The sequence below is a fragment of the Asparagus officinalis genome, chromosome 7, assembly GCF_001876935.1.
Source record: "Asparagus officinalis chromosome 7, Aspof.V1, whole genome shotgun sequence".
In the NCBI taxonomy this organism is placed as follows: Eukaryota; Viridiplantae; Streptophyta; class Magnoliopsida; order Asparagales; family Asparagaceae; genus Asparagus; species Asparagus officinalis.
In genome coordinates this window covers 56015097-56020879 of record NC_033800.1, presented here as the reverse complement: position 1 = coordinate 56020879, position 5783 = coordinate 56015097, and the positions used below count along the sequence as shown (strand labels likewise).

General features: G+C 36.1%; 1 long non-coding RNA gene across 1 annotated transcript; it reads right to left on the bottom strand.

Moving 5' to 3' along the window:
* LOC109850917 lies at positions 269-632 on the bottom strand. Its single transcript, XR_002249613.1, has 2 exons — positions 549-632; positions 269-443 (listed from the first exon to the last, which is right to left on the bottom strand). It is a non-coding gene; the product is annotated as an uncharacterized LOC109850917 (long non-coding RNA).

Below are 5783 nucleotides of genomic sequence, written 5' to 3'. Positions count from 1 at the left end.
ACTTCTGTAAGGACTTGGGCTTAAATTCTGCGCACAACTCAATTAAAATTGCTAAAATAAGACAAGCTCCAACAACCCTTTAAGTAAACAATAATTATCTGTATAAAATAGATTAAAATGTCATTCTATATACATATGCATCAAAAAAAATTGGAGCAAGATTACTCCCATTAGAATGTTAAACAGGTTCACAAACATGTACATTTCAAGCTCTCTGCAACAAATCCAATTTCACAAACAGGTTCATTTCAAGCTCTCTGCATTTCAAGCAATACTTAGATATGGAAGTTAGAATCATCCCATTGAAGGACTGCAGACTCAAAGTCCTGCTCCCTCTTGAGCTTGTCTTTCAAGAACCAGTCGCAAATTCTACCAGCATTGAGCTCCTCAATTGGATTTCCTTCTTGATCTGATATCACCCTCAACAGATTCAGTGATGATATCTGAAACATGTATGGCAACATTAGGACATACAGACAATTTTACAATTATTTGCTAAATATATGCCAAACAAGCTACACCAGAGACAAGGAAAATAAAGGATTTACATCATTTGCTTCACATGATGGATGTAGTGAGCCTCAGTCTACAAGCGAGAAGCTTCCATCTTTATCTTTAAAAGAGAAATCACAATTCATCTATGAATTCAATGCGTAAACGCTACACAGAGCGGAAAGATTCTCAAGGCCAAGAGATGATAAGAGGTTATGTGGGACAAATATTCAACTATACAATGAGTCATGTCTGAATCGTGTTGCATTGAAGGTCGACTCTGGAATTACAGAATTCAGTTTGGAACAAAGATGTAGAAAAGCGACAAGGTCCTATCAAGGAGTCTCGATGATGCAAAGGGGGAGGAAAAGAACAGAACAGAGGATTAGTGAAGAAGAGATTGTCTTCAGTATCAGATACAACAGTTTGCTCGGTCACACTGAGATGGCGTCAGTGGCAAGGCAATCCACACGCCATAAGGGGGACAAACCCAGTGAAGGAGCAAGGAGAAGTTTCTGTGAACAGAATAATGAAAAAAAAGGATAAGAGAAAATGCATGCAAGAAGACATTTTGCAGCTCGCATAAAAGAAAGCAAAAGGATCCACATCTGGAATGAATGATCAGCTACTTATCGGGGCAAAATATGGAAATTAGAATACAGTTTTTTGGTTAGCTAATCAGATGAATCGCAGATGTTCTCTTAGCTGTACACGTTTTGGTTTTCAGTTTTTTATGGGTAAACAAAACTTTATGGATTTAAGTTTTAAGATGGTGGTGGGATTATGAAAATAGAGAAAGAAACATGAATGGCGTATAGCTGTTAAGGACTTTGGTTTATATTAATGACACTAGGTTTAATGCATAGATATGAACTGTTATGTGTATTTAACAGTTGCGTGAAGTGTCCTCAAACACAAAGCGCATTATATGTGTTGCGACATAGTGTGATGTAAATAACTTAGAAGAGTAGATTATGTTTTAACGAAGCGCTTTCACTATCTATGGTCTAAATAGTGCTATAAAAAATTTGTGATGGTTGTTGTTAGATAGTATAGAAAATCCATTAACCTAAAGATAGTTAATGACAACATAGATACCATTATTATTTTACCCCTTGGCAAGAGCACAGAGACTGACAACAGAAATATAATTAGCCAGATCTCAAATTGAACTATATTTGACTTCTAACATAGTAGAAAATTGTTACAAACAGCAGAAGATACTGTGGCAACGAGTGATTTGTTGCACTCTCAATATTGTATCATGACTTGATAGGTGTTGTGTTTGAAATAGCTATTTGTTGATTTGAATTATGGATCTTTTAATCTTCTATTCAAGTTCAATAAGGACTCAGTCTATATGAGTTGATTTGAGGCTTAAATCATTGCTCAATATCTTGATCAGGGTTTGATCACACCTTTTTGATATAAGGTAATTGTATTTTATCAGAAGGCTCATAATAAACCATTTACTCAGCCGATTCGAATCATATTAATATTACAATTATTATCAGCTAGGATGAACCAATTAACACACATTAGCTAGATTGCCTTGGGCGAATTTGACAGTGAGTGTTGTTGTATAAACTTTCAAAATGGATCAAAACAAAGAAGCGAATTCATAAGATTTTCAGGCTAAGGAATTGTTCGAGAAACTCTAGATGTCTATTTCGTCTTATTTGTGGACTTTGGTACATTCTTCATGCAATCAGATTACTCGCAAGTGTTAACAAAGCTCTCTACATAATGATTATAAATATTTAGATGCTCATATCGGCAAATAGACATTAAGGGTTGTGGTCAAAATTGAAGGTTTATTTATCCTTCATAAGAAAAATAGTTAAAATAATCGAAATCTACCACATTCTCATATTAATACAGTTCTCTTCTATTTTTGTCCATGAATATTAAATTATCTTAATGCATTCAATGGACGGACAATTTCTTTAAAGAGATTTAACCAAAATGATAAAAAACACCAAAATTCAACCAGAAAGAGGTCTCACTAAGGAATGATGTCTAGATGCGCGACGAATGTCATGAATCCTTTATTAAGGAAAATCAAATTAATAAATTAGAGAATTGTGGGCTCAAAGAAATAGAAAACGTGAAAGGGGAAAATGGAGAATAAAAGAGGAGAGGAGTTAAAAATTCAGCGGGCATCGACGTCGCGCGTTTCCTCGTCCCCTGTACTCTCTTCGCAAGCTTTTCTCCGCACCGCGACGTGATGAGATCGCAGAACCGTGCGAGACAATTGTTGACGGAGATCGCGAGCGTGCGACTGGAGATCGCGATGAGAAACGAGGTAATATTCATCTCCGTTTGTTGCTCGTCGTCGCTCTTGCGATCGACTCCACTTTTCACCGTACTTCGTCGTCACCGTCTCTCCTAACTCGCGCCGCTCTCCGCACGCTGAGCTTCAGTGATGCGAAAATCTAGGCGCCTTCTCTCCTTTTTTTTTCTCTGCTGCATCGCGTTTGAAGATGAGAGCACAGGATTAATCGGTCTGCCATCGTCTCTTGGTAATTCGGTTACGGACAGAAGGGTTAAGGGTCATGGAGTCAACCCGACCTAATAAAGTGGATAATTCCGGTTGAACCCATTTATGCGACACATAAATCGATGCCATACCCAATATAAATGGGTCGGGTCGGGTCGGGTTGATGGGTCGGGTCATAAATTGCCACCCCTAGTTGAGATACATTTTTCTCAAAATAAATAAATAAATAAATTACATTTTGTCCGTAGCTCAGTGTAAGTTGGAAAAAAACCATCTGTTATAAATTTACAAAAAATTAGTACTTATCACCTACAAATAATTTCTGCATTCGTAAATTCATTGTCACTTATAACTCTTTAACTATTTGACTAGCACTTACAATTCTTGAAAACTTATTTTGCAAAAAATATATTGTAGATAATCCTCTTCTCTCTTATAAATTGAAAGCTATTAAATAATAGTAAAGTTGGTAGGAATATGATGAGAGCCCCAATTAACCTCACAATATCGACAAATCAAGTGGCATTAAGCCTCTATGCAATTATCGATGAATCAAGCAAGATACTTAGCCCAAGAAGAATGAATATGGAATTCCAAAGAAAACCAACCCTAACTTTATTGATAATTCTCCCGAGTTTTCAATCACCAAAAAATATAATAAAAAACCTCAGTACTTAGTCGACCTTAAATAGCCTCTATTTTGGCTTACAAAACAAATATTTTTCTAATTCCTATTCCTAACATTTCTCTACTCCTAAATAAATCCCTAATCCTAAAAAAATCTTAGTTATAATCAAATTAAATCATATATGTTAGACCCTAGAGGGGGGGGTGATTAGGGTCTTATGCTAATCTAATCCGATTATATGCCAATTAAAATTAATTAATGAGTTATCCTAGCAAGTATGAAATATAACAACTATATAAGCTAGGATAAGCAATATGAACAATGAGATAACAACTATATAAGCTAGGATAAGCAATATGAACAATGAGATATATCCTATATGATGAATATATATATGCAGGGATATATAAACTAACACAAGATGATATATCCTATTAAAGAGATATACAATATGATATATGTATATGCAAGGATATAAAACTACCACAAGGGGTAACAATATGAACTAGATAGTGGATCATATAAATAATGAGCTAATGACAATGGCGACAAGAAATATAAACACAAGTATAAATAAACGCCAAAGCACACTCAAACACAAGATATGATCACGGAGTTCGGACCTTCCGTCCTACGTCTCCGCTCCCCACTCCCGGGGAGAAATTCACTATCACATCCGGGTTTTCTACGTTCATCCGAATAATGTTTACACCTCACAGTATCGGTTTTCAACGCTCACCGATCAACGTCACTCCTCACAGTCGGTTTTCTAGTTCACCGAAAACTTCACAACACACTCGGTTTTCTAGCTCACCGAAAACCTTACAACACTCACAATGTAACAAAATATAAATTTGTTCTCTACAATAGATGAGAACTCAATTAAGCACAACTCAATGTTACAATCTCTCACAACCCTAATATACTATGTATGCAAATATAATAAGCTCAAGTGGGTGTGTGTAACAATGAGTAAATAAAATCAAATCAACTAAACTCAAATATAAAATCTAGCTTAAGAACAATGATAATCAAACAAGTATATAAATGTAAAGCTAGAGTTTGAGTTTAGAAAACTTCTCAATTGATAACAAGATGGAGAGATGGAGATTGAAGCTCAAACAAGAAGATAATCTCCTCCACTTGTGAAAACCAAAACAGCTTTAAACCAAAACCTTTAAACAAGCTTAAAACAAGCTTAAACTCTTGTTAAAATCTTTTAAACCATTCTCTTGCTTGCTTATAAAATAGGTAAGGGGGGTATTTATAGAAACCCCAAAGCCAAGAGAAAGCCAAGAAAAAGACCAAAAAACCATTCTGCAACGGCTCTAAGAAAATAGCCGTTGAGATTGATCTGACACCGCGGCGGTCGACCGAAAATATTCGCGGTCGACCGCGATTCAGATCCCAAACTCAGAAAACAGACAGAGACTTCTTCGGTCGACCGGTGCGGTCGGCAGCATTAGCCGTAGAAGGAGCCTTAGAGGCAATGTTCAGGACTTCTTCTTCCGCCTGTTCTAGCACCAGCTTCCTTTTCTTCCCTTTCGACGTAGCTTTCGAAGCAAGACAAGAAGGGCGGGAACTGCAGCAGTGATCGATCATGGGTAAAAATCGGAAAAAGTTAACAAATAACAAAACATATGATGATCGATCGAATTTACCTTCAGACAGTGGGCTAGGGAGTCTCCTCTCCAAGGAACCGCTAGCGATCACGAAATAGCACGCTGCCAGCATTCGATCATAGTTTTCCTGTCCAGCAGGACTCAGGCTAAGAGCGTCCGGGACACTCTCACCCTAAATAGAAGGGTCAACACCACCTTTTTCGTCATCAGGCGCATGTAAATGAACATGTTACAAAAAGAATTTTCCAAATTGCATTTCCCATTTGTGAAAAATCATCATTTTGCAAAATAGTTCAAAACACGAAACAATATATTCTAAAACACAATAATAAATATGAAACATGTGATTTCATATTTATAAACATGAAAACTCAAAAACTATATATGTATATATATAACTATACATATGCATAGAAACCAAAACTTATGTACATATATATGACTATATATATATACGAAGAAACTAATAAATGTGTGTGTATAGATAATTGAGCTTAAGGTACTAACACACATAATATAAACTCCTAAACTAAATTACCCA